Source organism: Anneissia japonica, unplaced genomic scaffold, assembly GCF_011630105.1.
Source record: "Anneissia japonica isolate Jap-2015-1 unplaced genomic scaffold, ASM1163010v1 scaffold232_len381862_cov165, whole genome shotgun sequence".
In the NCBI taxonomy this organism is placed as follows: domain Eukaryota; kingdom Metazoa; phylum Echinodermata; class Crinoidea; order Comatulida; family Comatulidae; genus Anneissia; species Anneissia japonica.
In genome coordinates, this window is record NW_022702252.1 from 1 (window position 1) to 21,836 (window position 21,836).

At 40.6% G+C, this 21,836-nt stretch overlaps 9 non-coding genes across 9 annotated transcripts; all 9 read right to left on the reverse strand.

The window, feature by feature from the left end:
- Positions 1-1,763: 1,763 nt before the first annotated feature.
- Trnaa-ugc lies at positions 1,764-1,836 on the reverse strand. Its single transcript has one exon. It is a non-coding gene; the product is annotated as a tRNA-Ala (tRNA).
- Positions 1,837-2,825: 989 nt separating this feature from the next.
- Positions 2,826-2,898, reverse strand: Trnaa-agc. Its single transcript has one exon. It is a non-coding gene; the product is annotated as a tRNA-Ala (tRNA).
- Positions 2,899-3,897: 999 nt separating this feature from the next.
- Positions 3,898-3,970, reverse strand: Trnaa-ugc. Its single transcript has one exon. It is a non-coding gene; the product is annotated as a tRNA-Ala (tRNA).
- Positions 3,971-6,592: 2,622 nt separating this feature from the next.
- Positions 6,593-6,665, reverse strand: Trnaa-ugc. The gene has a single exon. It is a non-coding gene; the product is annotated as a tRNA-Ala (tRNA).
- A 1,643-nt stretch (positions 6,666-8,308) lies between these two features.
- On the reverse strand, positions 8,309-8,381 carry Trnaa-agc. Its single transcript has one exon. It is a non-coding gene; the product is annotated as a tRNA-Ala (tRNA).
- A 1,969-nt stretch (positions 8,382-10,350) lies between these two features.
- On the reverse strand, positions 10,351-10,423 carry Trnaa-agc. Its single transcript has one exon. It is a non-coding gene; the product is annotated as a tRNA-Ala (tRNA).
- Positions 10,424-12,186: 1,763 nt separating this feature from the next.
- Positions 12,187-12,259, reverse strand: Trnaa-agc. The gene has a single exon. It is a non-coding gene; the product is annotated as a tRNA-Ala (tRNA).
- Positions 12,260-12,498: 239 nt separating this feature from the next.
- Trnaa-ugc lies at positions 12,499-12,571 on the reverse strand. The gene has a single exon. It is a non-coding gene; the product is annotated as a tRNA-Ala (tRNA).
- A 5,213-nt stretch (positions 12,572-17,784) lies between these two features.
- On the reverse strand, positions 17,785-17,857 carry Trnaa-agc. The gene has a single exon. It is a non-coding gene; the product is annotated as a tRNA-Ala (tRNA).
- Between the last annotated feature and the right edge of the window lie 3,979 nt (positions 17,858-21,836).

The following is a 21,836-nucleotide window of genomic DNA, read 5'->3' on the forward strand; positions in this document are numbered from 1 at the left end:
ATATCCGATCTCTGTCTACGAAATGCTAGAGTTGGAAGATTCAAAAATTTAAGTCTAACTTCGTACGGAAAATCCCATACCTCCAAAAACATCTTAGTTGCTCGTTGTTGAACTTTCTCTAAGGAATCTGCCTCTCTCCTATAAATTGGTTTATAGACTACACTACAATATTCTAAAGTTGGTCTCACAATAGACTTATACAGTTTCAATAGACCTTTTTTCTTCAAAAATCTAAAAGACCATTTTATCATGCCCAATTTCATGTTAGCTTTCTTACAAATATCGGCAACATGCATTCTAAAATTAAGACTGGAATCAAAGGTAACTCCTAAATCCTTTATACTGTCAACTGCCTGAATTTCAGTATCAAACATAAGATAAGAACGTTTTGGATTATTTCTTCCATAGTGAACAACTTTACATTTGTCACTATTAAATGGCAAATTCCATTTTCGAGACCACTCACATAAGGCATTAATATCTTCCTGAAGACGGAATCTATCATCAACCGCGTCTACAACTCTAAAAAGCTTTGTATTATCTGCAAACAATCTTACGGAAGAGTCAGATACTAAAGGTAAATCATTGATAAAAATAGTAAACAAAATTGGACCCAAAACAGAACCCTGAAGGATACCACTTAGCACTGGGACTTTACTAGATAGACATCCATTTATTGAGACACGCTCTGAACGTCCAGTAAGATATTCCGCAATCCACTTTAAAGTTTTATCTTTAATACCATAACTACGTAACTTGCCTAGTAAATGCTGATGAGGAACGGAATCAAAAGCTTTTTTGAAATCAGAATAAATACAGTCAAAACTATAAGATTTATCAATATAAGAAGACCACAGCTCATGTACCGCTGATATATATTGAGAAAAAATAATAAATATATTATTATGAATAATGTCAGTTAATTCTGACGAAACGTGAAAACATTACCAAGTATATTTCCTTGCTAGCCTAGCTAGCTTAGGCCCTGGTCTATGCTAGCTCGATTACAAAATAAATAATAAAATCGTTCGCAAATAATAGGCCTCATAGGCTACGACCCTACCCTATCTAGCAACGCTAGACCTAGGGCCTAGGCCTAGCCCGAAAAAGTACACCGGTCCCGCCGCCAGGCAGTATCATGAGCATGTGGTGAAAACAAGGGTGAATTTTCTAACTTCTTAAATTTCGTGATTTCTTCGTTGCTGGCCTTGAAGAAAAAAAATCGGTTATCCTTTCTCGGCGCTTCATCCTCCTAGGCTATTTTTGGCGTGTCGCATGTCCTCGATCCCAGAGAAATGAAAAATGTCGAGTGCCCAAACTTTTGTGATGACGTCGTGCCAACTCCGGAGCACGCGATTGGTCAAATAGCCTAGGCAACAAACCTCTCATTAATATTCATTTTGAAGTCTTGCTAGTTACGTCATTCAGCTGGCTGCAGCTTTGTTTTGATTTCTACGATCGGACTACGATCGATAGCGACAAATAAACAGTGCCAAAAATGCTCCCATTTTGTAATAAATTGTACTATTTTGGAAACGGGGGATCGTTTTCTGGCTAAGGGGGTTCGCTGGCAAAAGGGGGGTTCGCTGAAAAAGGGGGTTCGCCCGAACCCCTAAAAACCCCCTGGCTACGGGCCTGCTCTACCATTTCAGCTGGTCCCTCTTCTAAGTTTGAAAAATACTGACTAGCCCTAATATTTTTAATAAAGTAAAAGACGCTCTACTTTATTTTCACCAAAGTAAGAGACGCGCTGGAGAAAATAATGGAGAACCCGGGCATTGATCCCGGTACCTCTCACATGCAAAGCGAGCGCTCTACCATTTGAGCTAGTTCCCCTTTTTGAATTTGGAAGTACAAACTAGCCTAATGTTTTCAACAAAATAACAGACGGCTAGAGAAAATAATTTGGACAACCCAAGTATTGATCTCGGTACCCACTTCCCTTCCCACCACCTGTAAAGCTGGCGCTCTACGAACAATTTCCACTTTTCAGATAAACAATACGAAGTAGCTACATTATATTTTCAACAAAATTTAGAAAGAAACGCCAGAAAAAAAATTAATATTGAGAACACGGGCATTCATCCCGGTACCTCTCACATGCTAAGCGAGCGCTCTACCATTTGAGCTAGTTCCCCCCTTCTCAGTTAAACAATACGGATTAGCTACATAATAACTTCGACAAAATTTAGAAAGACCAGGAAAAGTAACATGGAGAACCCGGGCATTGATCCCGATACCTCTCACATGCAAAGCGAGCGCTCTACCATTTGAGCTAGTTCCCCTTCTAAGTTTGAAAAGTACTGACTAGCCCTTAACAAAGTAAAAGACGCTCTACTTTATTTTCACCAAAGTAAGAGACGCGCTGGAGAAAATAATGGAGAACCCGGGCATTAATCCCGGTACCTCTCACATGCAAAGCGAGCGCTCTACCATTTGAGCTAGATCCCCTTCTTGAATTTGGAAGTACTAACTAGCCTAATGTTTTCAACAAAATAACAGACGGCTGGAGAAAATAATTTGGACAACCCAAGCATTGATTTTGGTACCCACTAATTCCCTCCCCTAAACCTGTAAAGCTGGCGCTCTACGAACAATTTCCACTTTTCAGGTAAACAATACGAAGTAGCTGCATAATATTTTCAACAAAATTTAGAAAGGCAATGAAATAACATTGAAAACCCGGGCATTGACACCTTTACCTCTCTCACATACAAAGCGACCGCTCTACCTTTTGAGCAAGTTCCTCTTCGAAGTTTGTAAATACTCAGACTAGCCCTAATGATTTTAACAAAGTAAGAGACGCCTGAAAAAAAAAATTAATATGGAGAACCCGGGCATTGATCCCGGTACCTCTCACATGCTAAGCGAGCGCTCTACCATTTGAGCTAGTTCCCCCTTTCTCAGTTAAACAATTCTGATTAGCTACATAATAACTTCGACAAAATTTAGAAAAACCAGGAAAAGTAACATAGAGAACCCGGGCATGATCCCGATACCTCTCACATGCAAAGCGAGCGCTCTACCATTTCAGCTGGTCCCTCTTCTAAGTTTGAAAAATACTGAGTAGCCCTAATATTTTTAACAAAGTAAAAGACGCTCTACTTTATTTTCACCAAAGTAAGAGACGCGCTGAAGAAAATAATGGAGAACCCGGGCATTGATCCCGGTACCTCTCACATGCAAAGCAAGCGCTCTACCATTTGAGCTAGTTCCCCTTTTTGAATTTGGAAGTACTAACTAGCCTAATGTTTAAAAAAAAACAACAGACGGCTAGAGAAAATAATTTGGACAACCCAAGTATTGATCTCGGTACCCACTTCCCTTCCCACCACCTGTAAAGCTGGCGCTCTACGAACAATTTCCACTTTTCAGATAAACAATACGAAGTAGCTACATTATATTTTCAACAAAATTTAGAAAGAGACGCCTGAAAAAAAAAAATTAATATGGAGAACCCGGGCATTCATCCCGGTACCTCTCACATGCTAAGCGAGCGCTCTACCATTTGAGCTAGTTGCCCCCTTCTCAGTTAAAATATACGGATTAGCTACATAATAACTTCGACAAAATTTAGAAAGACCAGGAAAAATAACAGGGAGAACCCGGGCAATGATCCCGGTACCCTTACCACCACCTGTAAAGCTGGCGCTCTACGAACAATTTCCACTTTTTAGATAAACAATACGAAGTAGCTACATTATATTTTCAACAAAATTTAGAAAGAGACGCCTGAAAAAAAAATTAATATGGAGAACCCGGGCATTCATCCCGGTACCTCTCACATGCTAAGAGAGCGCTCTACCATTTGAGCTAGTTCCCCCCTTCTCATTTAAATAATACGGATTAGCTACATAATAACTTCGGAAAAATTTAGAAAGACCAGGAAAAGTAACATGGAGAACCCGGGCATTGATCCCGGTACCTCTCACATGCAAAGCGAGCGCTCTACCATTTGAGCTAGTTCCCCTTCTAAGTTTAAAAGTACTGACTAGCCCTTAACAAAGTAAAAGACGCTCTACTTTATCTGTCTCTTATACACATCTAGTTCCCCTTTCTCAATTAAACAATTCTGATTAGCTACATAATAACTTCGACAAAATTTAGAAAGACCAGGAGTAGTAACATGTAGAACCCGGGCACTGATCCCGGTACCTCTCACATGCAAAGCGAGCGCTCTACCATTTGAGCTTGTTCCCCTTCTAAGTATGAAAAATACTGACTAGCCCTAATATTTTTAACAAAGTAAAAGACGCTCGACTTTATTTTCACCAAAGTAAGAGACGCGCTGGAGAAAATAATGGAGAACCCGGGCATTGATCTCGGTACCTCTCACATGCAAAGCGAGCGCTCTACCATTTGAGCTAGATCCCCTTTTTGAATTTGGAAGTACTAACTAGCCTAATGTTTTCAACAAAATAACAGACGGCTGGAGAAAATAATTTGGACAACCCAAGCATTGATTTCGGTACCCACTAATTCCCTCCCCTCCACCTGTAAAGCTAGCGCTCTACGAACAATTTACCCTTTTCAGATAAACAATACGAAGTAGCTGCATAATATTTTCAACAAAATTTAGAAAGGCCATGAAATAACATTGAAAACCCGGGCATTGACACCTTTACCTCTCTCGCATACAAAGCGAGCGCTCTACCATTTGAGCAAGTTCCTCTTCTAAGTTTGAAAAAAAACTCAGACTAGGCCTAATGTTTTTAACAAAGTAAGAGACGCCTGGAAAAAAAAATTAATATGGAGAACCCGGGAATTGACCCCGGTACCTCTCACAAGCTAAGCGAGCGCGTTACGATTTGAGCTAGTTGACCCATTCTCAGTTAAACAATAAGGATTAGCTACATAATAACTTCGACAAAATTTAGAAAGACCAGGAAAAGTAACATGGAGAACCCGGGCATTGATCCCGGTACCTCTCACATGCAAAGCGAGCGCTCTACTATTTCAGCTGGTTCCCCTTCTAAGTTTGAAAAATACTGACTAGCCCTAATATTTTTAACAAAGTAAAAAACGCTCTACTTTACTTTCACCAAAGTAAGAGACGCGCTGGAGAAAATAATGGAGAACCCGGGCATTGATCCCGGTACCTCTCACATGCAAAGCGAGCGCTCTACCATTTGAGCTAGATCCCCTTTTTGAATTTGGAAGTACTAACTAGCCTAATGTTTTCAACAAAATAACAGACGGCTGGAGAAAAAAATTTGGACAACCCAAGCATTGATTTCGGTACCCACTAATTCTCTCCCCTCCACCTGTAAAGCTGGCGCTCTACGAACAATTTCCATTTTTCAGGTAAACAATACGAAGTAGCTGCATAATATTTTCAACAAAATTAAGAAAGGCCATGAAATAATTTTGAAAACCTGGGCATTGACACCTTTACCTCTCTCACATACAAAGCGACCGCTCTACCATTTGAGCAAGTTTCTCTTCTAAGTTTGTAAATACTCAGATTAGCCGTAATGATTTTAACAAAGTAAGAGACGCCTGAAAAAAATATTAATATGGAGAACCCGGGCATTGATCCCGGTACCTCTCACATGCTAAGCGAGCGCTCTACCATTTGTGCTAGTTTCCCCTTTCTCAATTAAACAATTCTGATTAGCTACATAATAACTTCGACAAAATTTAGAAAGACCAGGAGTAGTAACATGTAGAACCCGGGCACTGATCCCGGTACCTCTCACATGCAAAGCGAGCGTTCTACCGTTTGAGTTAGTTCCCCTTCTAAGTTTGAAAAATACTGACTAGCCCTAATATTTTTAACAAAGTAAAGGACGCTCTACTTTATTTTCACCAAAGTAAGAGACGCACTGGAGAAAATAATGGAGAACCCGGGCATTGATCCCGGTACCTCCCACATGCAAAGCGAGCGCTCTACCATTTGAGCTAGTTCCTTTTTTTTAATTTGGAAGTACTAACTAGCCTAATGTTTTCAACAAAATAACAGACGGCTGGAGAAAATAATTTGGACAACCCAAGCATTGATTTCGGTACCCACTTCCCTCCCCTCCACCTGTACAGCTGGCGCTCTACGAACAATTTACCCTTTTCAGATAAACAATACGAAGTAGCTGCATAATATTTTCTGCGAAATTTAGAAAGGCATGAAATAACATTGAAAACCTGGGCATTGATCCCTTTACCTCTTTCACATACAAAGCGACCGCTCTACCATTTGAGCAAGTTCCTCTTCAAAGTTTGTAAATACTCAGACGAGCCCTAATGTTTTTAACAAAGTAAGAGACGCCTGAAAAAAAAATTAATATGGAGAACCCGGGCATTGATCCCGGTACATCTCACATGCTAAGCGAGCGCTCTACCATTTGAGCTAGTTCCCCCCTTCTCAGTTAAATAATACGGATTAGCTACATAATAACTTAGACAAAATTTAGAAAGACCTGAAAAAGTAACATGGAGAGGCCGGGCATTGATCCCGGTACCTCTCACATGAAAGCGAGCGCTCTACCATTTAAGCTAGTTCGCCTTCTAAGTTTGAAAAGTACTGACTAGCTCTTAACAAAGTAAAAGACGATCTACTTTGTTTTCACGAAAGTAAGAGACGTGCTGGAAAAAATAATGGAGAACCCGGGTATTGATCCCGGTACTTCTCACATGCAAAGCGAGCGCTCTACCATTTGAGCTAGTTCCCCTTTTGAGTTTGGAAGTACTAACTAGCCTAATGTTTTCAACAAAGTAACGGACGGCTGGAGAAAATAATTTGGACAACCCAAGTATTGATCTCGGTACCCACTTCCCTTCCCACCACCTGTAAAGCTGGCGCTCTACGAACAATTTAAACATTTCAGATACACAAAACGAAGTAGCTACATAATATTTTCAACAAAATTTAGAAAGGCCATAAAGTAACATTGAAACCCCGGGCATTGATCCTGGTACCTCTCACATGCAAAGCGAGCGCTCTACCATTTGAGCTAGTTCCCCTTCTCAGTTTGGAAGTACTGACTATCCTAATGTTTTTAACAAAGTAAGAGACGGCTGGAGAAAATAATTTGGACAACACGAGCATTGATCCCTGTACGATCTTTCCATCCCACCTTCCCACCCCACCTGTAAAGCTGGCGCTCTACGAACAATTTACACTTTTCAGATAAACAATACGAAGTAGCTGCATAATATTTTCAGAAAAATTCAGAAAGGCCATAAAATAACATTGAGAACCCGGGCATTGACCCCTTTACCTCTCTCACATACAAAGCGACCGCTCTACCATTTGAGCAAGTTCCTCTTCTAAGTTTGGAAAAATACTCAGACTAGGCTTAATGTTTTTAACAAAGTAAGAGACGCCTGGAAAAAATTAATATGGAGAACCCGGGCATTGATCCCGTTACCTCTCACATGTTAAGCGAGCGCGCTACCATTTGAGCTAGTTCCCCAATTCTCAGTTAAACCATTCGGATTAGCTACATAATAATTTCGACAAAATTTAGTAAGACTAGGAAAAACAAACAAGGAGAACCCGGGCATTGATCACGGTACCTCTCACATGCAAAGCGAGCGCTCTACCATCTGAGCTAGTCTCCCTTCTGAGTTTGAAAAGTACTGACTAGCTCTAATATTTTTAACAAAGTAAAAGACGCTCCACTTTGTTTTCACGAAAGTAAGAGACATGCTGGAGAAAATAATGGAGAACCCGGGCATTGATCCCGGTACCTTTCACATGCAAAGCGAGCGCTCTACAATTTGAGCTAGTTCCCTTTTTGAGTTTTTGAGTACTAACTAGCCTAATGTTTTCAACAAAGTAACAGACAGCTGGAGAAAATAATTTGGACAACCCAAGCATTGATCTCAGTACCCTCTTCCCTTCCCACTACCTGTAAAGCTGGCGCTCTACGAACAATTTCCACTTTTCAGGTAAACAATACGAAGTAGCTACATAATATTTTCAACAAAATTTAGAAAGGCAATAAAATAACATTGAAAACCTGGGCATTGATCCCGGTACCTCTCACTGGAGAAAATAATTTGGACAACACGAGCATTGATCCCTGTATGCTCTTTCCATCCCCCTTCCCACCCCACCTGTAAAGCTAGCGCTCTACGAACAATTTACCCTTTTCAGATAAACAATACGAAGTAGCTGCATAATATTTTCAACAAAATTTAGAAAGGCCATGAAATAACATTGAAAACCCGGGCATTGATCCCTTTAGCTCTCTCACATACAAAGCGAGCGCTCTACCATTTGAGAGAGTTCCTCTTCTAAGTTTGAAATATACTCAGACTAGGCCTAATGTTTGTAACAAAGTAAGAGACGCCTGAAAAAAAATTAATATGGAGAACCCGGGCATTGATCCCGGTACCTCTCACATGCTAAGCGAGCGCTCTACCATTTGAGCTAGTTCCCCCTTTCTCAGTTAAATAATACGGATTAGTTACATAATAACTTAGACAAAATTTAGAAAGACCTGGAAAAGTAACATGGAGAACCCGGGCATTGATCCCGGTACCTCTCACATGCAAAGCGAGCGCTCTACCATTTGAGCTGGTCCCCCTTCTAAGTTTGAAAAATACTGACTAGCCCTAATATTTTTAACAAAGTAAAAGACGCTCTACTTTATTTTCACCAAAGTAAGAGACGCGCTGGAGAAAATAATGGAGAACCCGGGCATTGATCCCGGTACCTCTCACATGCAAAGCGAGCGCTTTACCATTTGAGCTAGTTCCCCTTTTGAGTTTTGAAGTACTAACTAGCCTAATGTTTTCAACAAAGTAACAGACGGCTGGAGAAAATAATTTGGACAACCATAGTATTGATCTCGGTACCCACTTCCCTTCCCACCACCTGTAAAGCTTGCGCTCTACGAACAATTTTCACTTTTTAGATAAACAATACGAAGTAGTTATACATTATATTTTCAACAAAATTTAGAAAGGCCATGAAATAACATTGAAAACCCGGGCATTAATCACTTTACCTCTCTCACATGAAAAAGCGACCGCTCTACCATTTGAGCAAGTTCTTCTTCTGAGTTTGGAAATACTCAGTCTAGCCCTAATGTTTTTAACAAAGTAAGAGACGCCTGGAAAAGAAAATTAATATGGAGTACCCGGGCATTGACCCCAGTACCTCTCACAAGCTACGCAAGCGCGTTACGATTTGAGCTAGTTGACCCATTCTCAGTTAAACAATTCTGATTAGCTACATAATAACTTCGACAAAATTTAGAAAGACCAGGAAAAGTAACATGGAGAACCCTGGCATTGATCCCGGTACCTCTCACATGCAAAGCGAGCGCTCTACCATTTGAGCTGGTTCCCCTTCTAAGTTTGAAAAATACTGACTAGCCCTAATATTTTTAACAAAGTAAAAGACGCTCTACTTCGTTTTCAAGAAAGTAGAAGACGTGCTGGAGAAAATAATGGAGAACCCGGGCATTGATCCCGGTACCTCTCACATGCAAAGCGAGCGCTCTATCATTTGAGCTAGTTCCCCTTTTGAGTTTGGAAGTACTAACTAGCCTAATGTTTTCAACAAAGTAACAGACGGCTGGAGAAAATAATTTGGACAACCCAAGTATTGATCTCGGTACCCACTTCGCTTCCCACCACCTGTAAAACTGGCGCTCTACGAACAATTTCCACTTTTCAGGTAAACAATACGAAGTAGCTACATAATATTTTCAACAAAATTTAGAAAGGCAATAAAATAACATTGAAAACCTGGGCATTGATCCCGGTACCTCTCACTGGAGAAAATAATTTGGACAACACGAGCATTGATCCCTGTATGCTCTTTCCATCCCCCTTCCCACCCCACCTGTAAAGCTAGCGCTCTACGAACAATTTACCCTTTTCATATAAACAATACGAAGTAGCTGCATAATATTTTCAACAAAATTTAGATAGGTCATGAAATAACATTGAAAACCCGGGCATTGACCCCTTTACCTCTCTCACATACAAAGCGAGCGCTCTACCATTTGAGCAAGTTCCTCTTCTAAGTTTGAAAAATACTCAGACTAGGCCTAATGTTTTTAACAAAGTAAGAGACGCCTGAAAAAAAAAATTAATATGGAGAACCCGGGCATTAATCCCGGTACCTCTCACATGCAAAGCGAGCGCTCTACCATTTGAGCTAGTTCCCCTTTTTGAATTTGGAAGTACTAACTAGCCTAATGTTTCAAAAAAAATAACAGACGGCTGGAGAAAATAATTTGGACAACCCAAGTATTGATCTCGGTACCCACTTCCCTTCCCACCACCTGTAAAGCTGGCGCTCTACGAAAAATTTTCACTTTTCAGATAAACAATACGAAGTAGCTACATTATATTTTCAACAAAATTTAGAAAGAGACGCCTGAAAAAAAATTAATATGGAGAACCCGGGCATTGATCCCGGTACCTCTCACATGCTAAGCGAGCGCTCTACCAATTGAGCTAGTTCCCCCCTTCTCAGTTAAACAATACGGATTAGCTACATAATAACTTCGACAAAATTTAGAAAGACCAGGAAAAGTAACATGGAGAACCCGGGCATTGATCCCGGTACCTCTCACATGCAAAGCGAGCGCTCTACCATTTGAACTTGTTTCCCTTCTAAGTTTGAAAAGTACCGACTAGCTCTTAACAAAGTAAAAGACGCTCTACTTTGTTTTCACGAAAGTAAGAGACGTGCTGGAGAAAATAATGGAGAACCCGGGCATTGATCCCGGTACCACTCACATGCAAAGCGAGCGCTCTACCATTAGTACTAACTAGTACTAACTAGCCTAATGTTTTCAACAAAGTAACAGACGGCTGGAGAAAATAATTTGGACAACCCAAGTATTGATCTCGGTACCCACTTCCCTTCCCACCACCTGTAAAGCTGGCGCTCTACGAACTATTTCCACTTTTTAGATAAACAATACGAAGCAGCTACATTATATTTTCAACAAAATTTAGAAAGGCCATAAAGTAACATTGAAACCCCGAGCATTGATCCTGGTACCACTCACATGCAAAGCGAGAGATCTACCATTTGAGCTAGTTCCCCTTCTCAGTTTAGAAGTACTTACTATCCTAATGTTTTTAACAAAGTACGAGACGACTGGAGAAAATAATTTGGACAACACGAGCATTGATCCCTGTATGCTCTTTCCATCCCCCTTCCCACCCCACATCTAAAGCTAGCGCTCTACGAACAATTTACCCTTTTCAGATAAAGAATACGAAGTAGCTGCATAATATTTTCAGCAAAATTCAAAAAGGCCATAAAATAACATTGAAAACCCGGGCATTGATCACTTTACCTCTCTCACATGAAAAAGCGAGCGCTCTACCATTTGAGCAAGTTCTTCTTCTAAGTTTGGAAATACTCAGTCTAGCCCTAATGTTTTTAACAAAGTAAGAGACGCCTGGAAAAAAAAAGTTAATATGGAGAACCCGGGCATTGACCCCAGTACCTCTCACAAGCTAAGCGAGCGCGTTACGATTTGAGCTAGTTGACCCATTCTCAGTTAAACAATAAGGATTAGCTACATAATAACTTCGACAAAATTTAGAAAGACCAGGAAAAGTAACATGGAGAATCCGGGCATTGATCCCGGTACCTCTCACATGCAAAGCGAGCGCTCTACCATTTGAGCTGGTTCCCCTTCTAAGTTTGAAAAATACTGACTAGCCCTAATATTTTTAACAAAGTAAAAGACGCTCTAGTTTATTTTCACCAAAGTAAGAGACGCGCTGGAGAAAATAATGGAGAACCCGGGCATTGATCCCGGTACCTCTCACATGCAAAGCGAGCGCTCTACCATTTGAGCTAGATCCCCTTTTTGAATTTGGAAGTACTAACTAGCCTAATATTTTCAACAAAATAGCAGACGGCTGGAGAAAATAATTTGGACAACCCAAGCATTGATTTCGGTACCCACTAATTCCCTCCCCTCCACCTGTAAAGCTGGCGCTTTACGAACAATTTCCACTTTTCAGGTAAACAATACGAAGTAGCTGCATAATATTTTCAACAAAATTTAGAAAGGCCATGAAATAACATTGAAAACCCGGGCATTGACACCTTAATGGAGAACCCGGGCATTGACCCCTTTACCTCTCTCACATACAAAGCGACCGCTCTACCATTTGAGCAAGTTCCTCTTCTAAGTTTGTAAATACTCAGACTAGCCCTAATGATTTTAACAAAGTAAGAGACGCCTGAAAAAAAAATTGATATGGAGAACCCGGGCATTGATCCCGGTACCTCTCACATGCTAAGCGAGCGCTCTACCATTTGAGCTAGTTCCCCCTTCTCAGTTAAACAATACGGATTAGCTACATAATAACTTCGACAAAATTTAGAAAGACCAGGAAAAGTAACATGGAAAACCCGGGCATTGATCCCGGTACCTCTCACATGCAAAGCGAGAACTCTACCATTTGAGCTAGTTCCCCTTCTAAGTTTGAAAAGTACTGACTAGCCATTAACAAAGTAAAAGACGCTCTACTTTGTTTTCACGAAAGTAAGAGACGTGCTGGAGAAAATAATGGAGAACCCGGGCATTGATCCCGGTACCTCTCACATGCAAAGCGAGCGCTCTACCATTTGAGCTAGTTCCCCTTTTGAGTTTCGAAGTACTAACTAGCCTAATGTTTTCAACAAAGTAATAGACGGCTGGAGAAAATAATTTGGACAACCCAAGTATTGATCTCGGTACCCACTTCCCTTCCCACCACCTGTAAAGCTGGCGTTCTACGAACAATTTCCATTTTTCAGATAAACAAAACGAAGTAGCTACGTTATATTTTCAACAAAATTTAGAAAGGCCATAAAGTAACATTGAAACCCCGAGCATTGATCCTGGTACCACTCACATGCAAAGCGAGCGCTCTACCATTTGAGCTAGTTCCCCTTTTCAGTTTGGAAGTACTCACTATCCTAATGTATTTAACAAAGTAAGAGACGGCTGGAGAAAATAATTTGGACAACACGAGCATTGATCCCTGTACGATCTTTCCATCCCACCTTCCCACCCCACATCTAAAGCTAGCGCTCTACGAACTATTTACCCTTTTCAGATAAACAATACGAAGTAGCTGCATAATATTTTCAGCAAAATTCAGAAAGGCCATAAAATAACATTGAAAACCCGGGCATTGATCCCTTTACTTCTCTCACATGAAAAGCGAGCGCTCTACCATTTGAGCAATTTCTTCTTCTGAGTTTGGAAATATTCTGTCTAGCCCTAATGTTTTTAACAAAGTAAGAGACGCCTGGAAAAAAATTAATATGGAGAACCCGGGCATTTAGAAAGGCCATGAAATAACATTGAAAACATTTGACCCCTTTACCTCTCTCACATACAAAGCGAGCGCTCTACCATTTGAGTTCCCCTTATAAGTTTGAAAAATACTGACTAGCCCTAATATTTTTAATAAAGTAAAAGACGCTCTACTTTGTTTTCACCAAAGTAAGATACGCGCTGGAGAAAATAATGGAGAACCCGGGCATTGATCCCGGTACCTCTCACATGCAAAGCGAGCGCTCTACCATTTGAGGTAGTTCCCCTTTTGAGTTTGGAAGTACTAACTAGCTTAATGTTTTCAACAATGTAACAGACGGCTGGAGAAAATAATTTGGACAACCAAGCATTGATTTCGGTACCCACTTCCCTCCCCTCCACCAGTAAAGCTGGCGCTTTACGAACAATTTACCGTTTTCAGATAAACAATACGAAGTAGCTGCATAATATTTTCAGCAAAATTTAGAAAGGCCATGAAATAACATTGAAATTCCGGGCATTGATCCCTTTACATCTCTCACATACAAAGCGACCGCTCTACCATTTGAGCAAGTTCCCCTTTTTGAATTTGGAAGTACTAACTAGCCTAATGTTTTCAACAAAATAACAGACGGCTAGAGAAAATAATTTGGACAACCCAAGCATTGATTTCGGTACCCACTTCCCTCCCCTCTACCTGTAAAGCTAGCGCTCAACGAACAATTTACCCTTTTCAGATAAACAATACGAAGTAGCTGCATAATATTTTCAACAAAATTTAGAAAGGCCATGAAATAACATTGAAAACCTGGGCATTGACCCCTTTACCTCTCTCACATGCAAAGCGAGCGCTCTACCATTTGAGCAAGTTCCTCTTCTAAGTTTGAAAAATACTCAGACTAGGCCTAATGTTTTCAACAATGTAAGAGACGCCTGAACAAAAAAATTCAAATGGAGAACCCGGGCATTGACCCCGGTACCTCTCACATGCTAATCGAGCACTCTACCATTTAAGCTAGTTCCCCCCTTCTCAGTTAAATAATACGGATTAGCTACATAATAACTTCGACAAAATTTAGAAAGACCAGGAAAAGTAAACATGGTGAACCCGGGCATTGATCCCTGTACCTCTCACACGCAAAGCGAGCGCTCTACTATTTGCACTAGTTCCCCTTCTAAGTTTGAAAAATACTGACTAGCCCTAATATTTTTAACAAAGTAAAAGACGCTCTACTTCGTTTTCACGAAAGTAAGAGACGTGCTGGAGAAAATAATGGAAAACCTGGGCATTGATCCCGGTACCTCTCACATGCAAAGCGAGCTCTCTACAATTTGAGCTAGTTCCCCTTTCGAGCTTTTGAGTACTAACTACCCTAATGTTTTCAACAAAGTAACAGACAGCTGGAGAAAATAATTTGGACAACCCAAGCATTGATCTCAGTACCCACTTCCCTTCCCACCACCTGTAAAGCTGGCGCTTTACGAACAATTTCCACTTTTCAGGTAAACAATACGAAGTAGCTACATAATATTGTCAACAAAATTTAGAAAGGCCATAAAATAACATTGAAAACCTGGGCATTGATCCCGGTACCTCTCACTGGAAAAAATAATTTGGACAACACGAGCATTGATCCCTGTATGCTCTTTCCATCCCCCTTCCCACCCCACATCTGTAAAGCTAGCGCTCTACCAACAATTTACCCTTTTCAGATAAACAATACGATGTAGCTGCATAATATTTTCAACAAAATTTAGAAAGGCCATGAAATAACATTGAAAACCCGGGCATTGACCCGTTTACCTCTCTCACATACAAAGCGAGCGCTCTACCATTTGAGCAAGTTCCTCTTCTAAGTTTGAAAAAAACTCAGACTAGGCCTAATGTTTTTAACAAAGTAAGAGACGCCTGGGAAAAAAAATTAATATGGAGAACCCGGGAATTGACCCCGGTACCTCTCACAAGCTAAGCGAGCGCGTTACGATTTGAGCTAGTTGACCCATTCTCAGTTAAACAATAAGGATTAGCTACATAATAACTTCGACAAAATTTAGAAAGACCAGGAAAAGTAACATGGAGAACCTTGGCATTGATCCCGGTACCTCTCACATGCAAAGCGAGCGCTCTACTATTTCAGCTGGTTCCCCTTCTAAGTTTGAAAAATACTGACTAGCCGTAATATTTTTAACACAGTGAAAGACGCTCTACTTTATTTTCACCAAAGTAAGAGACGCGCTGGAGAAAATAATGGAGAACCCGGGCATTGATCCCGGTACCTCTCACATGCAAAGCGAGCGCTCTACCATTTGCTAAGCGAGCGCTCTACCATTTGAGCTAGTTCCCCTTTTTGAATTTGGAAGTACTAACTAGCCTAATGTTTTCAACAAAATAACAGACGGCTGGAGAAAAAAATTTGGACAACCCAAGCATTGATTTCGGTACCCACTAATTCCCTCCCCTCCACCTGTAAAGCTGGCGCTCTACGAACAATTTCCATTTTTCAGGTAAACAATACGAAGTAGCTGCATAATATTTTCAACAAAATTTAGAAAGGCCATGAAATAATTTTGAAAACCTGGGCATTGACACCTTTACCTCTCTCACATACAAAGCGACCGCTCTACCATTTGAGCAAGTTTCTCTTCTAAGTTTGTAAATACTCAGACTAGCCCTAATGATTTTAACAAAGTAAGAGACGCCTGAAAAAAAAATTATTATGGAGAACCCGGGCATTGATCCCGGTACCTCTCACATGCAAATCGAGCGCTCTACCATTTGAGCTTGTTCCCCTTCTAAGTTTGAAAAATACTGACTAGCCCTAATATTTTTAACAAAGTAAAAGACGCTCGACTTTATTTTCACCAAAGTAAGAGACGCGCTGGAGAAAATAATGGAAAACCCGGGCATTGATCCCGGTACCTCTCACATGCAAAGCGAGCGCTCTACAATTTGATCTAGTTCCCTTTTTTGAATTTGGAAGTACTATCTAGCCTAATGTTTTTAACAAAATAACAGACGGCTAGAGAAAATAATTTGGACAACCCAAGCATTGATTTCGGTACCCACTTCCCTCCCTTCCACCTGTAAAGCTAGCGCTCTACGAACAATTTCCACTTTTCAGATACACAATACGAAGTAGCTGCATAATATTTTCAGCGAAATTTAGAAAGGCCATGAAATAACATTGAAAACCCGGGCCTTGATCCCTTTACCTCTCTCAGATAGAAAGCGACCGCTCTACCATTTGAGCAAGTTCCTCTTCTAATTTTGTAAATACTCAGACTAGCCCTAATGTTTTTAACAAAGTAAGAGACGCCTGAAAAAAAAATTAATATGGAGAACACGGGCATTGATCCCGGTACCTCTCACATGCTAAGCGAGCGCTCTACCATTTGAGCTAGTTCCCCATCTCAGTTTAGAAGTACTGACAATCCTAATGTTTTAAACAAAGTAAGAGACGACTGGAGAAAATAATTTGGACAACACGAGCATTGATCCCTGTATGCTCTTTCCATCCCCCTTCCCACCCTACCTGTAAAGCTAGCGCTCTACGAACAATTTACCCTTTTCAGATAAACAATACGAAGTAGCTGCAAATTATTTTCAACAAAATTTAGAAAGGCCATAAAATAACATTGAAAACCTGGGCATTGACCCCTTTACCTCTCTCACATACAAAGCGAGCGCTCTACCATTTGAGCAAGTTCCTCTTCTAAGTTTAAAAAATACTCAGACTAGGCATAATGTTTTTAACAAAGTAAGAGACGCCTGAAAAAAAAATTAATATGGAGAACCCGGGCATTGATCCCGGTACCTCTCACATGCTAAGCGACCGCTCTACCATTTGAGCTAGTTCCCCCCTTCTCAGTTAAACAATTCTGATTAGCTACATAATAACTTCGACAAAATTTAGAAAGACCAGGAAAAGTAACATGTAGAACTCGGGCATTGATCCCTATCCCTCTCACATGCAAATCGAGCGCTCTACCATTTGAGCTAGTTCACCTTCTAAGTTTGAAAAATACTGACTAGCCCTAATATTTTTAACAAAGTAAAAGACGCTCTACTTTATTTTCACCAAAGTAAGAGACGCGCTGGAGAAAATAATGGAAAAGCCGGGCAATGATCCCGGCACCTCTCACATGCAAAGCGAGTGCTCTACAATTTGATCTAGTTTCCCTTTTTGAATTTGGAAGTACTAACTAGCCTAATGTTTTCAACAAAATAACAGACGGCTTGAGAAAATAATTTGGACAACCCAAGCATTGATTTCGGTACCCACTTCCCTCCCCTCCACATGTAAAGCTGGCGCTCTACGAACAATTTACCCTTTTCAGATAAACAATACGAATTAGCTGCATAATATTTTCAGCGAAATTTAGAAAGGCCATGAAATAACATTGAAAACCCGGGCCTTGATCTCTTTACCTCTCTCAGATACAAAGCGACCCCTCTACCATTTGAGCAAGTTCCTCTTCTAAGTTTGTAAATACTCAGACTAGCCCTAATGTTTTTAACAAAGTAAGAGACGCCTGAAAAAAAAAATTATTATGGAGAACCCGGGCATTGATCCCGGTACCTCTCACATGCTAAGCGAGCGCTCTACCATTTGAGCTAGTTCCCCCCTTCTCGGTAAAACAATACGGATTAGCTACATAATAACTTCGACAAAATTTAGAAAGACCAGGAAAAGTAACATGGAGAACCCGGGCATTGATCCCGGTACCTCTCACATGCAAATCGAGCGCTCTACCATTTGAGCTAGTTCCCCTTCTAAGTTTGAAAAAGTACTGACTAGCCCTTAACAAAGGAAAAGACGCTCTACTTTGTTTTCACGAAAGTAAGAGACGTGCTGGAGAAAATAATGGAGAACCTGGGCATTGATTCCGGTACCTCTCACATGCAAAGCGAGCGCTCTACCATTTGAGCTAGTTCCCTTTTTGAGTTTGGAAGTACTAACTAGCCTAATGTTTTCAACAAAGTAACACACGGCTGGAGAAAATAATTTGGACAACCCAAGTATTGATCCCGGTACCCACTTCCCTTCCCACCACCTGTAAAGCTGGCGCTCTACGAACAATTTCCACTTTTCAGATAAACAATACGAAGAAGCTACATAATATTTTCAACAAAATTTAGAAAGGCCATAAAGTAACATTGAAAACCCGGGCATTGATCCTGGTACCTCTCACATGCAAAGCGAGCGCTCTACCATTTCAGAAATTCAGAAAGGCCATAAAATAACATTGAAAACCCGGGCATTGATCTCTTTACCTCTCTCACATGAAAAGCGAGCGCGCTACCATTTGAGCAAGTTCCTATTCTGAGTTAGGAAATACTCAGTCTTGCCCTAATGTTTTTAACAAAGTAAGAGACGACTGGAAAAAATTAATATGGAGAACCCGGGCATTTAGAAAGGCCATGAAATAACATTGAAAACTCGGGCATTGACCCCTTTACCTTTCTCACATACAAAGCGAGCACTCTACCATTTGAGTTCCTCTTATAAGTTTGAAAAATACTGACTAGCCCTAATATTTTTAATAAAGTAAAAGACGCTCTACTTTGTTTTCACCAAAGTAAGAGACGCGCTGGAGCAAATAATGGAAAACCCGGCCATTGATCCAGGTACCTCTCACATGCAAAGCGAGCGCTCTACCATTTGAGCAAGTTCCCTTTTTGAATTTGTACTAACTAGCCTTATGTTTTCAACAAAATAAAAGACTGCTGGAGAAAAAAATTTGGACAACCCAAGCATTGATTTCGGTACCCACTTCCCTCCCCTCCACCTGTAAAGCTGGCGCTTTACGAACAATTTACCCTTTTCAGATAAACAATACGAATTAGCTGCATAATATTTTCAGCGAAATTTAGAAAGGCCATGAAATAACATTGAAAACCTGGGCATTGACCCCTTTACCTCTCTCACATACAAAGCGACCGCTCTACCATTTGAGCACGTTCCTCTTCTAAGTTTGAAAAATACTCAGACTAGGCCTAATGTTTTTAACAAAGTAAGAGACGCTTGAAAAAAAAAATTAGTATGGAGGACCCGGGCATTGATCCCGGTACCTCTCACATGCTAAGCGAGCGCTCTACCATTTGAGCTAGTACCCCTTCTGAGTTGGAAGTACTAACTAGCCTAATGTTTTCAACAAAGTAACAGACGGATGGAGAAAATAATTTGGACAACCCAAGCATTGATCTCGGTACCCTCTTCCCTCCCCACCACCTGTAAAGCTGGCGCTCTACGAACAATTTCCACTTTTCAGATAAACAATAAGAAGTAGCTACATAATATTTAAAAAAAAAATTTATAAAGGCCATAAAATAACTCTGAAAACCCAGGCATTGATCCCGGTACCTCTCACATGCAAAGCGAGCGCTCTACCATTTGAGCTAGTTCCCCTTCTCAGTTTGGAAGTACTGACTATCCTAATGTTTTTAACAAAGTAAGAGACGGCTGGAGAAAACAATTTGGACAACACGAGCATTGATCCCTGTACAATCATTCCATCCCCACCTTCCTTCCCACCCTACCTGTAAAGCTAGCGCTCTACGAACAATTTACCCTTTTCAGATAAACAATACGAAGAAGCTGCATAATATTTTCAGTAAAATTTAGAAAGGCCGTTAAATAACATTGAAAACCCAGGCATTGATCGCTTTACCTCTCTCACATACAAAGCAAGCGCCCTACCATTTGAGCAAGTTCCTCTTCTAATTTTGGAAAAACTCAGGCTAGACCTAATGTTTTTAACAAAGTAAGAGACGCCTGGAAAAAATGAATATGGAAAACCAGGGAATTGATCCCGGTACCTCTGACATGCTAAGAGATCGCTCTACAATTTGAGCTAGTTTCCCCCTTCTCAGTTAAACAATACGGATTAGCTACATAATAACTTCGACAAAATTTAGAAAGACCAGGAAAAATAACATGGAGAACCCGGGCATTGATCCCGGTACCTCTCACATGCAAAGCGAGCGCTCTACCATTTGAGCTAGTTCCTCTTTTAAGTTTGGAAGTACTAACTAGCTTAATGTTTTCAACAATGTAACAGACGGCTGGAGAAAATAATTTGGACAACCCTAGCATTGATCTCGGTACCCTCTTCCCTCCCCACCACCTATAAATCTGGCGCTCTACGAACAATTTCCACTTTTCAGATAAACAATACGAAGTATCTACATAATATTTTCAAAAAAATTTAAAAAGGCCAAAAAATAACACTGTAAACCCGGGCATTGATCCCGGTACCTCTCACATGCAAAGCAAGCGCTCTACCATTTGAGCTTTCCCCTTCTCGGTTGGAAAGTACCGACTATCCTAATGTTTTCAAAAAAAAAAATAAGAGACGCTCTACTTTGTTATTGCCAAATTAAGAGACGCCTGGAAAAAATAATGGAGAACCCGGGCATTGATCCCAGTACCTCTCACAAGCGAAGCGAGCGCTCTACCATTTGAGCTAGTTCCCCTTCTGAGTTTGGAAGTACTAACTAGCCTAATGTTTTCAACAAAGTAACAGACGGATGGAGAAAATAATTTGGACAACCCAAGCATTGATCTCGGTACCCTCTTCCCTCCCCATCACCTGTAAAGCTGGCGCTCTACGAACAATTTCCACTTTTCAGAAAAACAATAAGAAGTGGCTAAATAATATTTTTAAAGAAATTTAGAAAGGCCATAAAATAACACTGAAAACCCGGGCATTGATCCCGGTACCTCTCACAATCAAAGCGAGCGCTCTACCATTTGAGATAGTTCCCCTTCTCAGTTTGGAAGTACTGACTATCCTAATGTCTTTAACAAAGTAAGAGACGGCGGGAGAAACTAATTTGGACAACACGAGCATTGATAACTGTACAATCTTTCCATTCCACCTTCCCACCCTACCTGTAAAGCTGGCGCTCTACGATTACCCTTTTCAGATAAACAATACGAAGTAGCTGCATAATATTTTCATCAAAATTTAGAAAGGCCATGAAATAACATTGAAAACCCGGGCATTCATCCCTTAACCTCTCTTACATACAAAGTGAGCGCTCCACCATTTCAGCAAGTTCCTCTTCTGAGTTTGGAAATACTTAGACCCGCCCTAATGTTTTTAACAAAGTAAGAGACGCCTGAAAAAAATATTAATATGGAGAACCCGGGCATTGATCCCGGTACCTCTCAAATGCTAAGCGAGTGCTCTACCATTTGAGCTAGTTCCCCCCTTCTCGGTAAAACAATACGGATTAGCTACATAATAACTTCGACAAAATTTAGAAAGACCAGGAAAAATAACATGGAGAACTTGGGCATTGATCCCGGTACCTCTCACATGCAAATCAAGCGCATTACCATTTGAGCTAGTTCCCCTTATAACTTTCAAAAATACTGACTAGCCCTAATATTTTTAACAAAGTAAAAGACGCTCTACTTTGTTTTCACCAAAGTAAAAGACGTGTTGGAGAAAATAGTGGAGAACCCGAGCATTGATCCCGGTACCTCTCACATGCAAAGCGAGCGCTCTACCATTTGAGCTAGTTCCCCTTCTGAGTTTGGAAGTACTAACTAGCCTAATGTTTTCAACAAAGTAACAGACGGATGGAGAAAATAA